Source organism: Miniopterus natalensis, chromosome 8, assembly GCF_054644295.1.
Source record: "Miniopterus natalensis isolate mMinNat1 chromosome 8, mMinNat1.hap1, whole genome shotgun sequence".
Taxonomy (NCBI): domain Eukaryota; kingdom Metazoa; phylum Chordata; class Mammalia; order Chiroptera; family Miniopteridae; genus Miniopterus; species Miniopterus natalensis.
The window spans coordinates 38,948,060-38,974,256 of NC_142088.1; the positions used below are offsets into that span (position 1 = coordinate 38,948,060).

The 26,197-nt window shown below is 40.3% G+C and overlaps 1 long non-coding RNA gene across 2 annotated transcripts in view; it reads right to left on the bottom strand.

The window, feature by feature from the left end:
* Positions 1-577: 577 nt before the first annotated feature.
* LOC148092606 (uncharacterized) overlaps positions 578-26,197 on the bottom strand; it is a 56,897-nt gene continuing 31,277 nt past the window's right edge. The window contains exons 4-6 of one of the 2 annotated variants that reach the window (XR_015714922.1): positions 16,451-16,715; positions 2,509-2,692; positions 578-1,258 (exon numbers count right to left, since the gene is read on the bottom strand). This is a non-coding gene — a long non-coding RNA (uncharacterized LOC148092606). The remainder of the gene's footprint in view (positions 1,259-2,508; positions 2,693-16,450; positions 16,716-26,197) is intronic. The other variant, XR_015714923.1, reaches the window with a different exon arrangement.

Sequence of the window (26,197 nt, forward strand, 5' to 3'; positions counted from 1 at the left end):
TAAGGTGTTAATATCCAAAGTATATAAAGGACTCCTACAACTCAACAACAAAACAAACAATCTGATTAAAAAATGGGCAGAGGATCTGAATAGATATTTTTTCAAGGAAGACATATGGATGGCCAACAGGCACATGAAAAGATGTTCAACATCACTGATTATTAGGGAAATCAGATTAAAACCACAATGAGATAATTACCTCACATCTGTTAAAATCACTATCTATAAAAAAAAACAAGAAACAAGTGTTGGAGAGGATGCAGAGAAAAGGAAACCCTCATAAATGGTTGGTGGGAATGTAAATTAGCACAGCAACTATAGAAAACATTATGGAGGTTCCTCAAAAAATTAAGAATAGAACTACCATGTGATCTAGCTATTCTACTTATGGGTATTTATCCAAAGAATATGAAAACACTACTTGGAAAAGATATATGCACACCTATGTTCATTGCAGCATTGGTTACAATAGTTAAAGATATGGAAACAACCGAAGTGTACATCAAAAGATGAATGGATAAAGATGTGATAGATATATACATGTGTATATATGCATATATATGTGTGTGTATATATGTATGTATATATATAATGGAATACTACTCAGCCATAAAAAGATGAAATATTGCCACTTGCAACAACATGGATTGACCTTGAAGTTATTATACTAAGTGAATATGTCAGATGGAAAAAGACAAATATCCTATGATTTCACTCATATGCGAAACATAAAAAACAAAAAAAGAAACAAGTGAACAAACAATCAAAAACCAAAAACAAACTCATAGAGGCAAACAACAGATTGGTGGTTACCAGAGGGAAAGGAGGTGGAGAGGGGGTGAAACAGTAAAGGGGGTCAGTTGTATGGTGATGAATGGAAACTAGACTTTGGTGGTGAGCATGATGTAGTGTCTGCAGAGGTTGAATGATAATGTTGCACACCTGAAACATATATAATATAAACCAATGTTATCTCAAAAATTTTTTTAAATCCGAGTGTGGATTTTAAACTCCTTACTCTTTGTGACCATCATTTCAGAGATAAGTGAACTTATTTCTGCCTCGGTCATCATCTTTATTTACTCCTACTCCTTTGTGGCCCAAGTTGACCCATTCTTTAGTTTTTAAACTGCAATGTTAAACTGTAATGATAGGAGTGCTTCCAGTTAGAAAGAGGAGTTCAAAGCCTGGGTGCTGCTGGCCAGCTGGTATGTCTTTGGGCAAGTCAGTTAACACCTCTTCATCCTCATGTCCTCATCTGTAAAGTGAAGAAAACAATCATGTATCTCCCAAGACACCTGTAAGGACTGAATGAAATTACACACTTAAAAACCCAGTACAAAATCTTATGTCCAATTGACTACCTGTTGTTACTGTTTTCATTAGAATATTAATTCAGAAAGGCATCCCCTGCTATGTAGCCTTTATCTTTCCAAATACATTTTGTGTTTATTTGTTAAGCAAAGGAGACTTAACTGATGTAAGGCTAACTGTTAAGCCATGAACTTGATAGAAGCACTTCTTTATGAATTGAAGAAATGTGTCTTTTGGCTAGGTGCTTTCCTAGCACTGGAGAAGATAGGAAAAGTTTACTGAGTGCTTCAGTTAACAAATGCAGGCCCCACTGAAGTCTCTGCATACAATGAAACAGCTGTCTCCTACCCCCAGATCTGGCCCCATGGGGAACCTGGGGCTTATCTGGATTTTTACTTTGATGAAGGTCTTCAGCCTTCCTCCAGAGAGAAGCATGAGCTGTTCCTCCAACCTGGAGGCTTTTGAACAAGGAGAACTCAGGAAGCTAATTCTACCTCTAAATATACGTGCAGTCTTCTGGTAATGACTTCTTGGGGCCTGTTTCCTCTTGACCAAGGAGCCCTATTATTCTAAACCCTTTAATAAATAATTGTAATTGTTTTTTCCAGTCTCACCAGAAAGCCTTGATTAAAGTCTGAGCACTCTGCTGACTACCCTACAACACATCTAAATTCATTTCAACCTAAAAACTGTTTGCTGTGTGCCTGCCATGTGTCAGGAACTGGGGGAGGCTACAGAGGTGAGGACTTTGAGATGGGCATGTTTAGAGGGGATGGGGGGAGTGCTTCCAGTCAGAAAGAAGAGTTCGAAGCCTGGGTGCTGCTGACCAGGAAGCGTTAGGAGAGCACAGAGGCAATGGGAAGACAGATAAACAGGTGGAGACACTGACACCCTCTAAGCACTTACTGCCTAAAATCAACAGCATGGAAGAGGACCTTAAGTAAAGGACACACATGCATAGCAATAGGACCATTGGCGCAGCGTGTATGAATGTGCCTCCTGCCTACCCTCTAGCAGCAGCAAGGAGAGGGAACACCTACATGGTGCTTACTCTATGCCGGACCCTGCTCTAAGGGTTTCACATGCATTGACTCCTTGTATCCTCACAGCAACCTTATAAAGTAGATAATATAATTTTCCCATTTTAAAGATGAGTAAACTAAGGTGCTTTCCCACCTTGCAAGGTACCTTCACCAAGTGGCAGGGCCAGATGTATGAACACAGGAGGTCTGGCTCTAGAGCCCACATTGTGTTTTTGGAAACCAAATTATATCTGGCTTCAACCTCACCAGGGTGGATGGAGTAATCAGTTTCAGTCATCGTAGGGGGCCCTTCCTCATCTTAGGGTCTAACAAGAGTCTGGGGAGCTCACGCATTCCTGAAAATACGGGAAAAGGAGTTTTCAGTGTGTCCTGATGGCACTCGGGAAGAGGTATTCTTTGGCAAGCTGGCTGCGGCACACCATTGCCTTAGGGTACACTCCCAAACCTCTGTCACTTCTCCCCAGTCCGAGGTCCCACTGTACCTTCTAAGGGAGAGAGGGCACTATGCAGCCATTAGCGGACCACCCTCCCCGTGCCCACATCTTCCAGTTTTAGGAAATTATTTTCCTCATGGAGCTGGAGTCATCCCTCCTGCCTGTCCTCCCTTCAAGCCTGCCCCCTCTCAGACTATCCATCAAGAAGGCTTTGGAAACAAGTGCCTCTTAACTGTGAGGAAGGACAAGAGGTAACACTTTTCTTTTCTAACATAACTGCCAGGTAGATAGGCCAAGTTAGCTTTCATTCAGCTTAAATTGCTTCCCAAATATTCTTGGATGTGAGAAGAATTTCACCTTTGTTCTTGCATTGCTCTTGTGAAGCAAGTCACCTTAAATACAGGAACCACATTTGGGCTAAATTTCAAATTAAGGATTTCCTTACGGTCCTCATACTTGAAGTGATACAAGCCACTTATGGAGCTAGAGTAGGAAAGGAGGGGGGAGGAAGACTGCCAGGAAGCCCTCAGCCACAGAGGTGAGAGCCTGACCCTGGGATGTTGCCTTGTCTATATAATTTGCTGCACGTTGCATCATACAGAATGTGCCAACCTTTTCCCGCCTGCTCAAAAAAAGGTGATGCTAATTAGATCAGGCAAATAGCTGCTGTGGTTGATTCCTTTGAAAATGATTATTCCGAGGCAGTGTGTTATTACCCAGCAAGTCACAGCTTTGCCTATTAATGCTCTGAGGTGGCTGCCAGACTTCAAAGTCGGAGGTGGAATTTGAGGCTAGCAGTGCCTGCTGGGTCACCACCAGAGCCTTCATCTGAGGACAAGGGACAATCTATTGACATTTAGGAATTTAATCCCTCTGGTCAGTATGAACTCCACTATCAATGCAGTGCCAACAGATATCATTAGGGATCCTTATCATATGCAAAACACAACACAGTGGGTTACACAAAAACAAATATGAAATTAAAGTTCACTATTAAGGTTCTTACGTTCTGGTGAAAGAGCTAAGATGTTAAGCCAAGTAATACTGCAGAATGTTGCCAAGTGCTATAATTAAGTGAAATAATTAAGTAAAATGCACTTGATAAAGTGGCAAGTTTTCCACATGTTGGTTACTTATTTAGCATATTAGAAATATAAATGTGCTATGGAAACACTGAAGATGCAAAGCTTCTTTCTGCAGAGGAAATACATAGGAATCAAGATCAGGAAAAACTTCATGAAGCAAGTAGCATTTGAGCTGCTTTTAGAAGTAGGAGTCAAGTGTTGAAAAATCAGTAAAGCATAAGCAAGAGCACAACCAAGGGCAGGAAAGCTGTGTTAGGTGGTCCAAGTTGAAACTAGGAGACAAAAAACAAGTAATCTGTATACTTAGAAATGTAATCAGATCATAGAGGGATTTGAATCTGAACATAAAGAGTTTGGATCTTCTTTTTACTGAAATAAATAAATGATAATGCAGAAAATAAGTGTTTCTCAGAAAAGACTACATGTAAAAAAAAATACCTGTAATAATGGCCACAAATAGGTAAACTTTCTATATCATTATTGAAGTTAACCTAAAATATGTGTGAAAATAGTTTTTATTCATTTTTGAAGGTTGTGTTACCAGAGGCACAGTTTCTAGATAAAAATTGGGCCATTACAATCCAATAACATTGAAACAGATTTCACTGCCACCAAATAAAGAACATGTTTTCCCTTTTTGTCTTCTGTTTAAATTCCCCTTCCTCCTTGTGAAACTGTTAATATGCTGAAGTGGAGTGCTTAGCCCACCTCTAAACCCTTAAAATGTAGTTAATTACAAGATAGGCCAATTTAAACTTTACGACATTCTTGATACCAGAAGGTATGGTGGGTTGTTTTTGTTAATCGGCAGAAGGAAGGTAGATGGTGCAGCAGGTGATGGGAGAGCATGGGCCGCTCTGGCCTGGACACAGCTCCTCATCCCAGTTTCCTCTCCCTGGCTGGAAGACAGATCCCCTCACCTTCCTCAAGGTGAGGAGATTGCACTGGATTGTCTCCCATTTACTCACCTCAAAGAGTCTATGAAACTAAAGAAGAAAAATTGTGAAACATGAGCAACTTAAAAGAATGTACTGAGAATGCAGAAATGATTGGTCATATAAACAGTCTTATAAAGATAACACATATTGGAGCTATGGGTCCACCTGGCAAAACAGAAGAAAGACAAGGAACCCAGAGACACAGAATACCTGGAGCAAGCAATGACTTTATTTCCAAACTAACAGAATTCCACCCTGTCTCCCGTTGCTCAGGCTACAAATAGCATTCCAAGAAGTGAAAAATGGAACGCATCCTGAATATACAATTTCCTTTTTTTGCATCTTCCAATTGTGTCCTATCAAATAATGTAATTTTATCCTTGTAGCTAGATTATTTACTTCAGAGTGACACAACGTGCAGCCTAAAATACAAGGAAATATAAAGAAGATATTTTGAGAACAATTGTTTCATATTTAAATAATTGTTTCATATCTTTTTAAATTGATTGCTGTCTTAAACTTGAAGTTGGTAAGATCCAGTCTCAAGTATATTATCTGGATGGCAGATACCTGCATACTGCTATTTTATTTCACTTACCTTTCTGTGTCTTTGAGAAATTTCATAATTCAATGGGGAGGAAAAAGTATTTTATCACCCAGAAATTAATTTATCTCTGGAAGATTTCAGGAGACAAAGTCAACTTTCCCCATAATAGAAGTTTATGTTACAAGAGACATCTCAATAGTGAGAGAAGGGTGATGTAAAAAGTTTTGAGTACAGTTCAAAGTAGAAGTATTTATGTCAGCCAGTACCTCATAACATGAATATAATGAGGAGGTATTGTGAAAAGTTATTAATGTGATCTTTCCCTGTAGCCTCTCTGAGCTCATGATCTTATTCCCAATCAGCTGGCAAAATTCTTCTACCCAGGGAGAGAACAGAACTGATATGAAAGGAATGTGAGGAAAGAGAAGGAAAAATGACATTCAATAGAGAATTTTTGTAGCAAGACAAAAGCCATGCAAGCCAAGTTATTACCTTGAGAGGGGGCTTTCTACATTCCTTTATTTCTGTCTTAAGGGAACCAGAGCCAACACTAGAGAATGAAGGTCACTGAGTCCACCGATAGTGCAAATAAAATGTTCCTTCGGCTATGGCAGCCGGGCTTGAGGCTTGCTTGCTCTACTACAGGAGGAGGACATGACATAGGAGAAATAAAAGAGAAACTCGTTTGTTCTTGCCAGGGGGATTCGAGCAAGAAAGAAATTCGGGGGCAGAAGGTGAAGAGGGTGAGAGATAAGTGGGGAGGGCGGTCACAGCAAGAGCAGAAAGGGCTCCCCCCTGGCCCATGGTGCTCACAGACTTTCCTGGCACCATGTAGGGTGGCTCCATCAGGGGAGAAGTGGCAGCTTAGTATAGTTGCTTAGCCAAAAAAGGCCTGTGTCCAGGTACCCCAAGGAATCTCTGACTCCTTTGAGCATAAAAGGTATTCAGATGTTACCCTATGCCTTGTGAAAGACACAGAAGGTTCCTGAAGGTGTAGCTGGTGAGTTGACCAAAAGGACTCCCTATTCAGGAGCCACAGCCCTTGTGGCTGAGGACACTGGCCTTAGAGGAGGGTAGCTGGATAAAATACAGGATGTCCAGTTAAATTTGAATTTCAGATAAACAACAAATAATATTACATGTAATACTTGGGACAAGCTAGTAAAAAAATTATTCACTGTTTACCTGAAATTCAGATTAAGCAGGTGTCCTCTAGTTTTATTTGCTAAATCTGGCAACCCTACCTAGGCCTGACCGAGAACTGCTGCCAGCCTGCAGGGATTCCTGAAACAAGCTAAACCCAGGAGATGCAAAGCTGATAAGCAGGGGTAACTCCACACTCATATCAGGAGCATGACCAGGAACGTGACCACACAATTGGCTACACCCACCAAGGACGGTAACTGCAAATGTCAACAAGATGCACAGAGACAGGCAGAAGTGGACACTGCTGCGGATAAGCCACTGGGTGGGATCTGGACACCCTGTGGATCTAAGCGCCTGCCTTCCTCAATGCCCTGAGATCACATATATTTCATCTAGAAGCCACATTAGAGAGAGAAGTAGGAGCAGGGAGGTATCTGAAAGGCAATTTATTTGCAAATTATTGTATCAGACTAAGCTTTAAACTGAACTGAGCTGAAATATATTTTTTTCCTTGATACTCTGAGCTGGGGTTCATCAAAAAAAGTAATCAGTTGTAGAGCCAAACTTTAAAAGTGCATTTTCTCTGCACATATGAGTCGCAATGTGAGCAAACTGTGATTCTGCACCTCGTACCTGTCTGCAGTGACTTTTCATCAAGAGTAGAAAAAGACTGAGAGATTAGTGGGAGAAACTCTAACTGTGCTCCTACCAGTGAAGTTACACCCTCACTTTTCACTCCTTGTCACTCCCCTGGCCCTAGAGTTTCTTAGACCCATGGCTTTGACCCACGGAAGAAATGCTGTGGATGTTAGTAGTTGTGGTTCTTCCCCAACCACCCCAATCTAAACCTCTGCAAACAGGGGCAATGTGGCTTCAGAACCCCCACCCCCCCCCACCCCCTCATTGCCATGATATCAGAGTAAAGATCAGGAAGGTGCTTTGCAGCTCCCCAGTCCTATGGGCACTTGGAAGGTCCCCAGCATGCCAAATGCTGCCTCCTGCCAGTGCACAGCATGAGCAGCTTGCCACCCCCACCCCTTGGAGAGGGTCCAAGTCTCCTTTCCTTCCTCCCAAGTAATGAGAACATAATTAGCATAAACCGGAACAGATTAACATAGAGCTGTGGAAAGGGCTAAATATACATTCTTTAGAAACAGCCACAGACATTTGGGGTATTTTAAACTTCTCTGGAAGTTTTAAGCCTTCCTCCAAGTAATAGAAGCTCAGTGTTCAAAGGGTCTGGAGGCCCATCTGTCCAGCTTCTACTTGACACATGAATCCCCTCTACAACTCTGGGTCACATGGCCAGGCTCCATTTAGACCTCCAGTGATGATGGTCTCATTCTCCCCAAGGGGCAGTTGTCATTCCCATCCCTATAATGGCCCTAGAGAGGATACCAAGTAGGAAATGAGTTCTAATAAACTTGAGATTATTACCATTCTTACTTTCCCAGAATCCTGTTTCACCCAATTTATTTTTCAAGGCCCAAGTGTGTGTTGATCTTCATTATCAGAGAAAACTTACTGAAGACAAGATACATGAAAACTACACAGAGTTAAATTAAGGGTTAGAAGACATCATTGACAGATGGATGTTCACTACAGAGTTCATGGGACCCAGGTCTCAGCTGAGGTTACCCTGTATGTTAAAACGTAAATGAAATTCTCTCTAGCTTCTCTCTAACATTCTGTGGAATTCCTTCCCACAAATTCTGACAATTCCCAAGGGCTTATGTTCTCATGGCCACTTTGGCTCCTCTTGATTTCACTTCTTGCCTTTTGGGCTCATCTGTCTGCTTACTCTCCACCCCTATCCCCTCAGAAAACTTCACCTTTTGCTTTATTTATTTTTTTTTGAGCTCCTCTCAAACAGGTAACTTCTGAAACTTTGGGGAGGTGAGCTATGCAAAAAAACTTAAAATTGAATATTAGGTAGTCTTAAAAATCCTCTTCCCACCCTTCCACGGAAATCGTCTCAACAATAATCTTCCTCCAGTGTCCAGCTCTGTCTCCCCCTTCCTGTCTCTGCTCTTTGCCCTTTCCCATCCCCAGATTCCTCTTCATCCCTGAAATAGAACCATTTAGCTGTCTGTGTTTGCTGTCTTCTTCCAACCCCTGCCCTTAAACTATATCAGGTTTGTTTTCTAAACAAAGAGAGCCAAGTGTAAATAAACATATATTTTTTACCTGCTATACCCCCATGGAGAGTGCTGGGCCAAAACCCTAATTTTCAATCTTTTCTCTCTCGTCAGTGATACTGTGTATAGAGGATATGGGAACAGTAACCTTGATGGTCATAGAAAACAGGGCAGAGCCTTCCTGAGCAGGGCTGCAAGAACTTCTTGGCTGCCATCCCCAGGATGCCCTCTTTGTGGGTGGCCTCTGTGTCCCCTCCCCTGCAGAAGCTTCATCCTACTTCTGCATATGCAGCATGGACGTAGGAATGGGGAGGGTGGTCATCTTTGCTGCAAAGGCACTTGCTGGTGTCATGGGGAACAGGAGATAAGTATCTGATATTAAAATTCCCTAAGGTCACACACAAGCTCCCTGCACAGCGCATGAGTCAACCATGAACAGAGCTCTTGAAAGTGGGCAGGGGGACCCAGACAGCCCTACTCAGGATTTGTTATAAACATGTACCTGGCTAGGCTGGCAAAGCAATTGGAAAGCACAGAGAATCAAAACAAAAACTGCCTATAAGTCAAGTATGGCTGAAATCCGCACCCTCTCATTGTGGCGTCGGCTTGTGCTTGCACTCAGGTGGTTGTGTTTTTCCAGGGAAACAATAGGCTCATTAGAGCACAAGTGAAGAAGTTATTTAATAGGTTCGTAAGTCACCCGGTTCTTACAAGACAACAGCCATGCAGGGCTGCAGATGAGTGAGAATCACTGATGAAGCTTTAAATTGATACACTCACTGGAGCGTGAGCTATCAATACTGACCTTGTCTGCTGCTTCCCAAGCAGGCGCGTGGAGTTCTCTGGAACCTTTGAGTAGCAAGCTGTGCATTTAAGCTGATTTCAAAGAACTGTATTTAACTTAACCAAAAGCTCCATTTAATTGTTTCTGGGTTTCCAAGGATTAAACTCATATTAGAATGGTGGTTTTAAACTTTTATTTTAGTTATCTCGTTTTTTAAAAATCCAGTTTTGGCAGAAGAGTCTAAGCTTGAGTCTCCTAAGTGTATCTTTCTAAAATGAAGACATAGTTGAAGGCTTGCGGAGACTGCAGCTGGAGCAAACCCAAAGCACTTTAGTAATAATAGCCAACATTAATCTACTGCTTGCTGGTTACCAGGCCCTATGATGTGTGCTTTAGCATGCCTCATTTTATTTAATTCTCACCCTGACCTTGGAAGGAACAGCCCAGGAAATTAAGGCTCAAAGAGGTAAAATGCATTACCCAAGATCCCAGAGCTAATGCAGAGTTAAGATTCAAACCTAGGGCCTAAGCTCTTAGCTGCTACCCTATCTTGACTCCAGTGCAATTCCACAAATAAATAACTCCATGACTTTTTCTTAATTGAGAATATAATACAAGAAATTAAAGTTGATCAGAAGAGGTTAGGGACCATAACAGGCTTTGGGTGTTGTGCTCACTCTGGACTTGGCAGAACGTAGACAATAGGAAGCTTTGGATGGTATAAAGAACTGGAAAGACTATACTAACTTTTTGTTTTACAGTAAGAACCCTGGCCATAGTGTGGAAACAGGATGGGAGGGAGAGGAAGAGAGCCAAGATACAATAGTACCAGAGCAGGTATGGACTAGAGGGTATTTAAGAGGTTGGACTGGATCCCAGCAGTCTGGCTTCTTAGTGTGTGAGGTCAACTACAATACTGCTCTGCTTCTAATATACTTCAGGACACAACGCTAAAACATTCACTCAGGTGGGGGAAGACAATTACATTCTCATCTCAGCCAATATGAGGCTTACTGTTTAGACAGTTGAGTTAGGTCACTGAGCCTCTTAACTTCTCTCAGCAATAACCAGACAGAATCTTCTTGGGTCTAGATCAGAGGTTGGCAAACTTTTTCTACAAAAGGCCAGATAGTAAATAAGTTAAGCTTTGTGGACCCTATGGCCTTTGTCATAATTACTCATCTCTGCTATTGTAGCACAAAAATACCTATAGACAATATGTAAATAAGCGGGTGCGACTGTGTTCCAATAAAACTTCATGTACAGAGACTTACATTTGAATTTCATATAATTTTCACGTGTTGCAAAATATTATTCTTTTGAATTGTTTTCAACCATTTAAAGATGTAAAACCCAGTCTCAGCTCACACGCCGTACAATCATGGGGAATGATCTGATTTGACCCATGGTTGTAGTTTGTCAATTCCCGGTCTAGTGTCTAGACTCTAAAGAATAACTTCTCTATTTTAAGGAAATTCTACAGGAATCGGTTCAGTTCTGAACACACACCAAGTACTCAATAAATGTTAACTAACGCTTTAGGGTGCCTCACAGGTACGTGGTAAAGGGAAAACCATGACCTGGAAAGAGCATAGGACTAGGGATTAGAAGACCAGCCTGGAGTCCCAGATCATTACTAACAGTAACCTTAAGACAGTCATTAATTTCCAACTGGGCCTTGGTTTCCTGCTCATTTGTCATTGCCAGTGACAGGCCATGGTATCCTTATTAGAGCTACATTTTCTTGTAGGGTGCTTAAAAGCAGGGTACTTTGACAGCTGGCCTGAGAATTTACTTAACTCTTAAGACAGCCCTATGAGATATGTACTAATAATATCCCCATTTTACAGATGAGAAATGGAGAGACTAACATGCCCACAGTCATACAACTGGTAAGTGTCAGGGGCAGAACTTGAACCCATTCTGGCTTTGGAATCCAGCTTTTAACCCCTACAGGCTGTAAAACCTTCTCTTAAAAAAATGAGGAAGGTCCCTTCCTCAACAAAGAAAGGCACACACACACACAGGCCTCTTCATAGCCTTAGAATGGGACATGAGGAATATCATCAATGAATTTAAGAAAGGTAGCTCAAAAATAAACCCTCTTCTTATTCCTACCTGGCATTTATTGAGCACTTTATATCCTGTCAGGCTTTTTAACTCTATGTCTTATTTAATTCTTCTAACAAAAATTTTATGAAGTAAGTACTATTAACAACCCCTTTCACAGAAAATTGAGGCTTAGAGAGATTATATAGCTTGTGCAAGGCCAAAGGATGATAAATAGCAGAGCTGAGACTTGAACACAAACCACCTGACCTCAGAGCCCAAACGTTGCCCTTAGCGCAATGACGCTCTTTCAGCTATACTTGTTTGTGCACTATTAGTAGTGCATTCAGCTACACTATAGGTTAAATTTTACTTTGACAGCTGGCCTGAGAATCTAGCCACCATTTAGAACTCAGCTTCCATTAGAAAATGCATTGTGAGTTTGAAACAACCAATTTACAAGTAGATTTTGGAAAACAGCCAGTAGTTGAATTGGGGGCTGCATATGTGTCTTGGCACAGTTGGAATGAGGATCATGCGTTTTGAAGTTTGTTTGCTTATGTGCATCTGTCTTTGCTATATATAAGTGTTAGGCATTCTTGGCTTTGGGGACAGACTTATCTCATTCCACTCACCTCCCTGAAGTGCCTAGTGCACTCCTTTGCCTGACATGGACAGCCAGCGGTCTGATGGTTGACTCCTGATCACTAGAAGAGGAAGGTGTACACGGACAGCTCTCAGCAGCCATCCCCAAAATTCACCTCCAAACCTACTGGAGGCAGCAAAATTATGAATGTGTCCACAGACACATGCTGCACCGTTATTGAGATACATTGAGATACATTGAATTGAAAGGCTATAGATCAAGGTCAGTGTGAGTGCTGAAGAGAAGCATAAAAAGATTGAGGAGTGGCTCTTGCAATCATGGGAATACGGCTCCTTGACAGGACCTCTGCGTGAACCGTGCAGACGCTGGGTGACTTACCTGGTAGTAACAACAGTTCTTATTAAGCTTGTCTTGTTCATTTGCTTTTAAGGCATGTGCTGTATTTATTAGCAATGCTTATGGAGTCTCCTTAGTGTTGGATTAGCAACCCTTTCCCTGGAGTAATTTCTGTGTCTAGAGCTGTGGGAGAGGGGTGAGAATGAGTTCAAGGCAGAGATCTGGGACTGGGTTGCAGTGTGACCTTGCACAAGTCACTTTATCACCACCCTTCTATTTCCTCCTCTATAAAAATAGCAGTGCTAACACCTGCCCTCTTTCTAACTCTCAAAGATAAATCAATGTCTGAAAACTGCTTTGAGCTTTTAGATATAGAGGCGAACATTCCTTACCATCATTAATTAGCATGTATTAATAGAAAGAGTAGTACAGAAACCTCAAAGGTGATCCAAAATAGTGATGAACAAACCTGTCATATTATATTAGCAACTGTCACAGAGCAAGCAGGGGAAATGAACAGCTTCTCTCCCCAATACTGCAGAGTTTTTCTTCCTATAAACTGATTCATGTAAAATTTAATTTAGAGAAAGAAAAAAAACAACTTGTATGCCAAGTTTCATTCGCTTGGAAATTTCTAAGTAATGTAGCTTTCTGAAAAGGAGTGTGGGAGGGAAATTTCACCTCTTTCTTCCTAATTTCATGACTGCCAGGTTTCCATGATCCTATAATAAGGAAGGGAACACCCATTAACCACCATTACATCCAGGGTGTAAATATGAGGACCCATTAATTTTTTTAAATACATCACCCCTTTTTTCCCTCATCGGGCTATTTTGGCTGAAATAATTTGACAGCAAAGCAATCTCTGGTCTTGTCTGAGAGGTTGTGCTAGCTCTCCATGCACCTGTGCCCGTCCGTGCAGTAAACCCGGCTCTAGGACTCCGTCACAAATGAACTGTCAGATCATTACTACAGTTGATGCAGTATAATCTGTCTCGAAATGAGAATCCGTCTGGCCAGGCTAGGCGCTCACTTGCCACCGAGGCTAATTCGCGTCTTGAATATGCATTCATGGAGATGCGCCTCGGTTTGGAGTCCAGGGGGAGTACACGTTAGGAGCAGATTTTCTGAATTAGCATGGCGCGAGGGGAGGGCCCTTCATTTAGACGGCTGCAGATGCCGCTCCCTCTTGTTCATTACAATTGCATTTCATCAGCTTTATGATGTCCACATGTCAATTGAGTGTGAGGATTTTTCACACAAAAGAGCCTCAGGGAAAACGACTCCACTAGCTAATCAGCTGATTATCATACCTCCAATGGGCTGCGGTACTTGCTGCTCCCAACCTGTACGGCCGGAGCGGAACTGGAGATTAAGACCGCAAAGAAAGAGGGCTCTTCAGCCAGTTTAAGGAAATTAGAGAGGAATTTGTCAGCGAAAAGAAGAACGAACGACAGGAGCTGGAGTGGAAGCCTTTGAAATGGATGGGCGTCTGAAATAAAATGACTAGTGTGTTTCTTTAAAAGGGGATTGGTGGGAGAGGGTGAAAGGTTAATTAACTATATTATCTGCCCGTTTGTGCCCAGCTGTGTAAAGCTCTGCCCGCCCTGCCCTGGATTTTAAAACATAGATTCAAGAACCCAGCTCAGTGTCAAAAGGAGTGTCTTGGAGTAATTGAATTAGTTTCCTACAAGTCAACTGTACACAACTGCCTCTGGGCATCTCCTTATAGATTTCCTTAGATTGTCTGGGAATTAACTGATTAATAACAAGGAAATGATGGGAAGAAAAACGCATTCACACAACTCCATAAAGAGTGCTAGCTTGGGGAACTATTTATGAAAGTCATTCTTTGGGATTTTTATCATCAGAGGTGTATTTTTTATATTCTTTGAGGGGAGGATATTAATAGGTGGTCTTTTTTCCATTTATGTCTGAAATTTACCAAAGTTTCCTCCCAGCTCCCTAGGGCCCTCCTCAAGTCTATCTAAAATGCAGTTAGAGCAGAAGCTGTCTTTTGCTTCACAGCGCGTCTGCCTTATGCTTTCATCAGAGGAGTCTAACTCACACAGATGCACTATTTAACAATGCCATCCCCTGCTTTCATCAGAAGGGGGAAGGTTGCAGAGCCGAGCCCTGCAGAATAAGGGGGGCAGGTCCCCTGTGATCGGCGAAAGCTGAACATCGGTGCCAGTTTCCATCTGTCATGATAGCCTATCTCCGAACCTTCAATCTGTCAAAAGCTCGCTGCCTGGCTGAAGGCTCCAGGAGATTTGGTGCACTAAACACATTTGACAACAGCATTATCACTGCAAGGAGCCAGCAAAATGCCATCAATGTGTTAATTGTAACTGGCTATGTAAAGTGTCACTTCCCATATCATTTAACACCAGCTTCGCCTCTTTTGCAGTTCCTAATTTTCTACACTTTATAAACATATGGATTGCTCTTGTAACAACAATGTGATCTTCTTAGCAGAGGTTTAATTTTGTTTGGATACACTGCACCCAAGCTTCTAACTGGGAAACAACGACGGAGAGGGGGCTTCAGTGGGGTAGGGGGAGTGGGGAAGAGAAAATAGAGGGAGGCTTGGGAATGGAGCTGTGGAGGGAGATGGGAAAGGCCAGCAGGAATCTGAGTGCTTCTCACACAGGCTGTGGTGATATTTTTTTAGATGCATGGAATGGTGGTGCTTTTTTCAGGGTGTGTGCATGCTAATGGGTAAATAGTTCTGTTTCTCTTGCAGAGGATGAAAAATGTATATGCAGAATTTTTGCTGGCAGTGAGTTTTCTTCCATCATAATATGAGCAGTTTTATAATGATAAACATGAGAGCAGCACATAAATAAATGAAAAATCTCCCTTGAAAATCTGAATGGGTTTTTAGCACCCAAGTACCTAATATTCAATTTCTGGTACAACCAGGGCCAGGTGTTAAATTTCTCTAGTTACTGTCACTAATGCAAATTAGATTCTTTTTCTGCTCGTAAAAAATCAAATCCACATTAGAAATTAGCTATAAAATGTAATGACTTAAATGCTATAGTGTTTTACAAATCTCCCTGCATTTCTATGGTAGATAATGCTGTAAAACTGAGAGAAGATAATAAAATACGGTAGGAAGTTGAGTTATTTAAAGGTCTTTTGTGACTGCTTACTTAGAAATGTTATGTATTCCTTTGCTCTTCTCCTTCCCTGTCCCCCTTCATTGTGGGAAATGAGCACATTTGTGATTCCTTTTTTTTTTTTTTTAACAAACTTAGATGTAATCAAAATTCATTTTTAAATGATGCTGCAAGAGCTGGAGAGATCATTTGCATTATTGGAAAAAATACCACACAGAGAAGTTTACAATACCTTTGCAACTTTTCATCATTGGTATTGTAACCATCCTGAGGGAAGTTTGGAGTGGTTAAATAAAGAGTTTAATTAGCATTCTTAAACTCTTCATTAACAGTATCATCAAATTTACATAGGGAATTGTTTCAGTCTGCACCCACAGCCTTAACCCATACCCCTGTACGAAAATATCCAACTGCAAGAGAGTATTTCCTTTAAAATGAAGCATTTAAAAAAATTTTTACAATACACAGCAGAGCAAAATTGAACTGGGAAGAGCATAAAAGCTATGCATTTATCAAAATTTAAATCCTAGCAGCATTCCATTCATTCAGCTGTAGAATGCATATTTCATTCCACTTCTGCCAAGTAACCAATTTAGGTCCTTAAATTAAAACCATAATGAAACTTTAGGCCCCAGATGAATAGGGAGTTCTTACAAACAAAACAAAATTATGATTAAGATTTTAACATTTCTGAACCCAGTTAAAGAAACTTAGATCACAAAACAGGTTTATCTGAAAAATAAACTTGACGATCAAGGAAACAGGAAGAGAACAATTTTTGAGCACATAATATGTGCCCAGAATGGTAATGTTACATGAGTATTTTCACTTAATTTTTTTTTTCCATGGAAACCCAGACTGTAAGTAAATAACCCAAGACAACACAGCTAATCCAACAACTCACCCAGGTTTTTAGTGTCACTCCTTGGAGAGACCTGCAGAGACCACCAACCAAAAGAAGGTGTCCCTCCACTCAGGGCCAGTCATGCCTCTTTCCTCTCCCATAGTACCATGAGCCATGGCACTGGGCCCCAGGTATGGTTACTATGTACAGATTCTTCACCCTGGCTGGGAGAGCTTCGTGGCAGGATTATTTCACATTCCTCTTTCACTTCTCAAGCACTGTACAGTGTCTTATCTGTTAGTAATGCAGACCTTCCAATGGATGCCTAAGGATAGAGCAGAAAGAAATAGGAAAATAGCATCTTTTCTAGGGACACCCCTGCATTTTTTATAGACCCATATCATCCGGTCTGAGGTCCCTGACTACCATACTCATTCCAAGTGGCTCTCTTGCTTTTCTCTGTAACATTCCCAGAGGTCTTTCCTCTATACCATCCCTTGGCAAGTGATAGGTCTCGAAGCCCATAATCAGATACCTCTACCAATGACCAACAGAAAGCTCCCTCTTTCCAATTGCCTTTCGTTGTAAAGTTATTGTCTCTTTGATCTTTGCATGGATCCATCCAGACTTTCTGCTTCTTGCAACTCTTGCCTCCCTTTTCCTTGTCGAGTAAGTTGTAAGGCATTTCCTTACAACTTCCTACTTTCTTACTTTAGTTTTCATGCTTTTCCCCACCTCACTCATCCAAATTGGCTCTCAGATATATTTATGCATACTAAGATGTCATTGCTGATAGGATTTATTATGCTTTGCCTGCATAGATGTTTGAAATTAACAAACAAGCCTACCCCAAAAGGCGTTTGGGACTATAGTTTTGTTGGGGGCGGTAAAACCCTTTCCAGCCTTGACCACATACGCTCAGTCCTGCCTCCTCTTATATTTGGCCCTGCAAATGACAACATTTTAAATTCTTAATGTATTCATACTGGGTTGAATAGTTTCTGCCCAAAAAAGTTCATGTTTACTTGGAACCCATGAATGTGACCTTATTTGGAAATAAGGTCTTTGCAGATGTAAGCAAGTTAACATGAGGTCAGGCTGAATCAGAGTTTGGCCCTGAGCTCAGTATGACTGGTGTGCTTATAAAAAGAGGGATTTGGACACAGGCAAACACAAAGGGAAGACAGTCATGTGAAGAGGGAGACAAAGATTGGAGTTATGCCGCCACAAGCCAAGGAATGCCAGGGATCGCTCACAACGACCAAAAGCTCCACAGAGGCAAGGAAGGCTCCCTTTCTGAAGCTTCCAGAAAGTGCATGGCCTTACTAAAACCTTCATTTCAGACTTCTGGCCTCCAGAACTGTAAGAATAAAGTTCAGTTATTTTAAACCACCTAGCTTGTAGTACTTTGTTACAGAAATTCTAAAAAACCAATACAGTATATTTCTACCAAAAGGCCCAAAGGGTTCTATAGTGTTATGTCACCCATCCGTATAGTACTACTTGTAGAGTAGAACTGAATTATCCCCAAAACTCATTCAGGCAGCACATATTGATTGAGCTGCTACCATGATCTGGGCACCATGCTCCATGAAAGGGATTCAGCTCTCAGAACAAGATGAATGGGGGCTAATGCCATAGATCATACAAATCCAAAGGGTCTGGCTTTCTCTAGGTATTTCTAAGTGGTGGCTGGTCACCCTTCTTGGAGACCCAGTGCACTAGCAGCTGTTGTAATAGTGAGTTCAAAATATATCACAATTATTTTGGAAGAAACATAAAAGTGAGGATGTATGGTTTAAAGGAAAGAGCTTGGACCTTAAGAACTCTAAATACAATATCTGCTTCACCCCTCACTTATTATGGAACTTTGGGAAAATCAAACAACCTATTTATACCTAGGTTTTATTATCTTGAAAATACAGACAATAATTATACCTACCTCATCGGGTATTTGTGAGGGTTAAATTATTTATTAGGTGTAAGCCGCTTGACACATATACTCTAATTTTCAGCTATTATTTTTTAATAAAGTTACATAAGTGTTTCATAAAAATAATGATTATTAGTGTTATTAATGAAAAAGCACTCTATTATTGTTGAGACAACACAACCAGTGGATTCAGATTTGATGTCTACATCTGCCATTTATAATCTTAATAGCTACTGTGTGCCCTTGGACAAATTACTTAACCTCTTAGAGCCTTAGTTTCTTCATCTGTTTATTAAAGATAAAACAGATACTACATAGGGTGCTTTGCAAAGATTAAATGAGATAACGCCTGGGCAAATAGCAAGCACTCAGTAAACACCCACCCTATTCTACCCCAACCCTGCAACAACACGCTACATTTGTGTGGTTCTTGCTTTTTTAAATTACTGTATCAAGACTCAGCACATTTAAACATACTAAAAATTTCAGAGCAGCATTTTAAAAAGTAACAAATGTTTACTTTCAATGCATTCTCCTAAAAATGCTAAGAAAGGCTTAAGGGCCTTAAACAAAGGCAGGCTTACACATCTAATATGTGCGTTTTCTCTGCATTAAAATGATATACTGCCTAGTCCCCATATTTGCTTGACTTCAGCCTTTAGCCTTCAGGGGCTAGAAACTTTGACAGGATTTTTTTTTAGAGGATGCTGTGATACAATGCCAGGACAGCGCATTCTTTCATGTTTCTCTGTATAAGCTTTACCGTCAGTTTGGCTCTCACCACCACCTACTCTCTCTCTCGTGTTGCTTCCTCACTCTTGGATCTGCTGCCCACTCGGGTGTTAATGAGACCTAGAGAGGGGCTATTGGAGAAACAGAGTGGGTCTCTGTCGCTTCCAGTCACATTCCCCATCTCTGGTAGGCTGCTTTCCCGGTTAAATGGCTTCTGCTTCATTGAAGCTAATAGTAATAGTGCACGGGTCAGTTGGAGGAAGGGAGGATTAATACTCAGATTTTCCAGTCTAGTCTTACTGAAAAAGCACCATAACCCTAAAAAAAAAAAAAAAAAAAAAGGTAAATCAGTTAGTTTTTGCTCCATAACAAATCACCCCAAAACTTTGCAGCTTAAAGCAATGATCATTTATTAACTCACAGTTCTATAGGTCAGCAATAGAGGCTGAGCTCAGCTGGGTTTACTGCAGTCAGATGGCAGGTCACCTGGAGATGGGTTAGCAAGATAGGATGACCTCACTCACATGTGTGTCTGGAGGCTGGAGGCTCAGGTAACGAAGGTTACTGTCCTGAGCAGGCTAGCCCAGCCTTATTTATTCACATGAATAAGGCCATAGGGTTTCCAAGAGCAGCAAGAGAGAACATGTCCTAATATCTAAGTCTCTGCTTCCATTGTATTTGAATTGTCACAATGGCGAAAACAAGTACCACAGCCAAGCCATATGTTGAGGATGCTATCCAAGGGTATGAATAAAGAGAGGGAAATAGTCTGTGGCTATTTTTACTGCAATTAGTATTTCCCACCCTTTCTGTTATCTGGACAAAGTAGAGCATTTGTTCTAAATGTGCATTTTAAGGAAACCTTCATTATTTGTATATGTCATGAAAAACACACACAAGGATCTTAGAAAAATTAAGGAATCCCCAACTCAGCAGAGGAACTTTAAAAGAACTGCCAGAAATAAGTAACAAGTCTGCTTGACAGCAGATAAAGAAATAGCTCTCAATTAGACTCTCCAGAGAGAATTTTGAATGACAAGAATAATCTCTGGACACATATATAAATTTTTATGTATCATTCAAATGTCTCTTATTCTGCAAACATTTATCAAACAAATATATATTGGACATTGGAGTAGGTACCTAGGGTACAGATTTAGTTCTCTGTCCTCACGGAGCTCAAGGTCTAGTAGGGAAGCTAGACAATAAAAATTACATATTCATAATTGTGATAGTGCTGCAAAAGTGAGGTCCAGGGCACATGGCACAAGGAGCCAGCCCAGTTAGAGGGCTGCCCAGAGTCTCTCTGAGCCCTGTAGGATTTATCCTTCAGAGAAGAGGCAAGGAAAGACTTGTCAGAGACCAGTGCGAGAGGAGGAACCTATAAATGGGCAGCACAGAAAGATCCTTATTTCTCTTATCAGGTGAATTAGATGATATGAGATATGAAAAAGTGCTATTAATTAAATTGTATACTTGTGAGCGCAATGTGGTAGTCAACCATGTATTACTCAATGTCAACAGCATTCTACTCCTTACGGTTCTTACTATGTATTGAATAATCAAGTGCATTGGATCCCCCTCAGCCCGGGTCTCTCCCCTATTCTTGGCAAACCCATGCAGGCTAGAAGCTTGTGAGGCCACAGGGACTCACAATCTCTAAACGTGTGAATTTTCAGGTTTTCCTGAAAATGTAAGAGGTCTGGCAAAACTTGGTTTGCATTCCCACATGGCAACAATTCTCATTAGTTTAGACAACATCCCCACCAGCCCATTACGTTCCTGCTGGCCCCTGTACGTATAAGAGTTTGCAGCTCTTAGGTTTTTTCTGCCACAGGTTTTTATTTTTAATGTAATGAATAATCACATCTAAGAAATGTTTTCAGATCTTGAATGGTAAATTGTTAAGTCAGCACACAGAACTGTCCTTTGTGTGTGTGTGTGTGTGTGATGTTTTTTCTCCCGTTCTAGAATTTTGGTCCATCATTGTCACAGAGTTAGAGTTAGCAAATGAAATATGTGCCTATTATATCCACAGCAATTAGTCCTAGGCAGACCATTATAAAAGTACATTTTTACAAACTTATTCATAAGACAATGCTCTTATTTTATAACAATATATCAGTATGTTTACTTTTTTCTGATTTCAATTTTGAAATTTACAATCTTTCAGGGCAATCATAATAAGTGAAGACATTTTAAAAGATGATAATTTAAATTTTAGATTATGTATCACATTTGTAAGGAGAAACAAACAATTATATGACTACTTAACATATTTGTAATACACTTAATTAACTAATTAGAAACCCAGCTTAACAGATAATTTCTATAGATGGTAATTGCTATAGTAATAGATGTGCACCTCTTCAAGCTTTGACCACCTGCTGTATTTTCAGATCTTTCTTTCACTTCTTATCTAAATCCTATTCATATAAGCAAGGACTTAAGGAATCTTGTATCATTATTACTTTCTGAGAAATAACTTTAAGACAAACTTCACATTATACCTAGAATTAGCTGTTCTTAGATTCTTTTAAAAGGGTAAAAGAGAAATAAGGGTAGTTTGCTTTTTAAACTAAGCTTGATGAACTACCATTTTATGTAATTATTCCCAGTACTTTGTGAAATACTTTTATGTCAACGTCCATCTCTTCCAAATAAAATCCTAATTTCGTAGATTAAATAGGACCAGGAAATTTGTCTTTAATAATTTTTTGATGTGCGTATAAAGGACAGATCATTGCTATTCAATTGGGATGGACATAGAACTAAAGTTTTTTTTCATTTTCCTCTTCTTTCGCTGGACTGTATCATCACTGTATCACACCCAAATCCTGATGGTAAAGGAAACATAAATGTCCCACATGAATGAAGCAAGTTTCTTTTCTAAATACAAAAACACTCCAACTAACCAGAGCCCATGATTAACTAAGTGTTTTTACTACAAGTTGTCTTCAAGGAGAGGGACGTGGTGGGTACAATCGGGTACAGACTGGTCAGCTCGAATCTAAACAGCCACCATCCAGGATGCCTATCAGCACAGGGCTTAAACCCCTGCACCCTTCTCACCCGAACCCCACCATGGTCCTCCGTGAGAATTACCGAGGTCTCCCCAAAACACTGAAGAATAACCCAAGAAAGACCCAGGAGAGTGGAATGACAGTTTAGAAATGATTTCAGCAATGGATTGAGACAAGAGGAACTTCCTTCTTTATCTACAGTTAAAAGGACAATTTAACCAGCCAGAATTCCAGTAACCAAGGTTCTGTGGTCTGACTAGCTGGGTTTTATGTTTTATGGGTTACTTGGCATGAGGCTGACACCTAGACAGGGAGTGGAGCGATGGGACAGTCTTCACTTTAGCCCACCCAGAGGGCACGCAGAGCCAAAGCAGTATGGTCCCAGATCTCCATACAAGCCAAAGCACTCCTCTGCAAGCTACACTGTCCAAAACCCCAGAGCAGGGGAGAGCGTAGGTCTCCACTGGGCACCCACTGCCCTTCCCTACCTTCAGTGGCCCCCCTGCTCCCACTCCTTTGGAGGCCGCTCCCCTCACCCGCTTGCTTAGTAATGATCCACGAGCAGTTCTTCCAATTGCTCTCCTGCATCGCAGGAGCTGTGAAAGCGATTCCAGAATAACAGAATAGCTTTGTTAGCCTGGTAATTAAGACAGGAGTGACATTCAAACACAGCCTGGACAGGATGTGGCAAATTACTGTATTCTTTGTGTGAAAAGCTGTTCCCAGTCTGCTTTGTCTGTCCTCCTGGGATCTCATCATCTCCACTAAAAGTCAAAATGGGATTTTGCACCCTCTATTCCCTTATCTTTTTCCCCCTAATATATATCTGCTTTGTGGGAGCTATGTTTGTCAAATGTGCTAATTTATGGCATTTTGGGGGGAAATGAAACCTCAGCTTTCTATCCTTGTTCCTCCGGGCAGCTTTACTAAGGATCTCCTCCTTTCTCCTCCCTCCTCTCTATTTCTGGGGAGGTTATTTGCTAAACAGAACATGTTCTTCCCCCCGCCCCCCCGCCATATATGAGACAGGCAAATGGCCACTCGTCACCCTTTTTCAAGTATGTTATACATACAATTCTCTCTCAGCTAATAGCTCCTTCTATTGTCCATAATTTATCACTGTCAAGGTTCTTTACATTTTATTTCCTCCTCATGTGTTTCTTGAGAAATCTATGCTTCTACTATGTGGCCCTGGATTTCATTAGCATAAACTGCATGATATCAAATAAATATATATATATGTATCACACCAGAGTTCATGTTTTTTTCAAAGAACAGGATGTTATTTTATTGGTAGGTTTTTTCCTCATATCCTTATGGTCTTTTTCTTTTCCACTAAACCATTATGAAGCGAGTACCAAAGGTATCCTGGGTAATTAGCCATTACAGGGCTGTCACAGAGGGTTCCACAGTCAATACAAAGATAATTTGGGCAATGGTGAATGACAGTGCTGTCCAGACTTTTGGGATAATCAAGGACACATCCAGCTGTACCAGACATCTGTCAGACCCATGAATCATTTCAGCTGGCTCGACAATAGCCAGGCAGCCCCGGGAAGGTACACGCGGCGGCAGGCAGCGCCCCGTCACAGACGGCAGCACTTGCTCTCGCGGAGAACCTGCCTCTGCTGCAAAAGCAGGTCCCCGTGCGGGACAGGAGCGTTGGCGATATTTTCATGCTGGTTTAAGAAAATAAGAAAAAGAAAATGTAAATAAAATAGGAAAAATAGTGTGCGTATTATGAGAATACTCTTTTTTCCTTGCTAAAACGAAAATGTATGCTCAAGAAGTAGTTTGGGATATGTTAGTCATGATTGGTTTTATGTAATTAACTTTTTTTCCAAATCAGTCCAGGTTTTTTAATGCGCCCAAGTTGTTCTACACCGTTAAGGGCTTTTATTTATAAGTTAACATTACTTTTATGTCCCTCACATTCAAGTTTTCTTAGCAAGGATGGCTGGCTGACGGTGGAGCACAATAGGATGGTCTTCTGTGAAGACTAACAGTCTTGGCTATAAAATGAGCAGGACAGTGACACAGCATTCCATTTTGAATTAGATGCAGTGTAATTGCTTAAGATTTATTAATGACTGCTTCTGTGAGAATCTTTGACATTCACACATGGCACACATGGCATACAAGGCAGCTAGAACTCTGATTATAAACAATCGACCACCTTATCATAAACTGACTACAGTGGGGTTTTGGTTATGAACTAGTCTTGGTTAGGTTTGATATGTTATTTCCTAGATTTTTTCCTAGGAAATCTGCCATGACCTTCCCAGCTGATACCAGGAACAAGAAACTTATCAATTTGCCACTCCCCACCCTCCTGTCTCATAAGATGCTTTTTATATACAAATCACTTTTATGGGTTATTTAACAAGCTATTCATTCACAGTTCCTTATAAATCCTTTAAATGCCAGACAAGTTGAGTGCAGAGTGAACTGAAATGGAGCAGCATTTGTGGGACCTGCTGTAGAGGGGGAGCCAGGATCCTATATGATGCTGTGAAGGTGGGACCCAAGGTCACCTCGGTGTGTGTCATGGAATTCAGGGTGAAAGATACACTTGCTTTCAATCTTTTGTTATTCTGCTAACTTTTCTATCACTTTTTAAAACAGCTCTATTGAGGTATAACTGAGACACAGAAAACTGCACTTTTTAAAGTATACAATTTGATAAGCTTGACATATGCATACACCTGTGAAACCAACATAGCAATCAAGGTACTGAACATTTTCATCCCTCCCAAATTTCCTTCTGCCCTTAGTAAGCCCTTCTTCCCATTCATCCCTGTTCTGCTCCCCCAGGCAACTACTGCAACACTTTCTGTCACCATAGATTAGTTTGCATTTTCTAGAAGTTTATGCAAATAGACTCATTCAGTACATACTCCATTTTTGTGTCTGGTTTCTTTAACTCAGAATAATTTAGATTTTCATCCATGTTTTTGCATATATCAGTAATTCATTCCTTTATATTATCAAATAACATTCCATTCTATGTATATTCCACAGTTTATTTATCCAGTTCACCCATTGGTGAATGGACATTTGGCTTGTTTTCAGGTTTTAGCTATTACTAATAAAACAGCTGTGAACATTCATATATAAGTCTTGATATGGACATACATTCTCTTTCTATTGGATAAATACCTAGGAACCCAATGTCTGGGTTACACTGCCAAACTGTTTTCCAAAATGTTTGTACCTTTTACATTACTACCAGCAGAGTTTGAGGGTTCCAGTTCCTCCGCATCATGACCAACACATAAAATGGCCAGCTTAGTAAATGGTCATTTTAGCCATTTTAGTAAATGTATAGCAGTATCTCAGTGTGGTTTTAATCTTCACTTCTCTAATGACTAATGATATTGAGCCTCTTCTTTGGTGAACCTATTGTTCAAATATTTTGTCCATTCCTCAAAGATCAGATTTCTGTATATTACCAGGTTGATTTCTGGACTTTCTGTTCTATTCCATTGATCTCTTAGTCTATCTTTACTCCAAAATCATACTGTTTTGATTACTATAGCTTTGTAATAGGTCTTGATAAGAGATAGCACTAGTCTCCCAACTATAATTTTCTTTTTCAAACTTATTTTGGCTATTTGAGGTCATTTACATTTTCATACGAATGTTAGACTCATGTCTTTGCTATCTACAAAAAAGGAAGCTAGAATTTTTATTGGGATTTTATTGAATCTATAGAAGAATTTGGAAAGAAGTAACATTTTAACAATATTGAGTCTTCCAATCCACAAACAAGGAATGTTTCTCTATTTATTTAGGTCTTCATTAATTTCTCTCAGCAATATTTTTTAGTTTTCAAGTATACAGATATATTTTGTCAGATTTATCCCTCAGTGTACAATTTAAAATTATATCTATTTTAAATGCTATTTATTTTTAACTTCAGTGAGTTAAATTATTTTTACTGCTTTTTATTTTAATCTTTTAATATTTGTTGTTAGTATATAAGAATACAACTGATTTTTATATATTGATCTCTCACAATATTGCTAAATTCATTTATTAATTCTAATAGTTTTTTGTAGATGGGGTTGGATTTTTCACTTAGACAACTATACATTGTTTATGAATGAAGATAGTTTT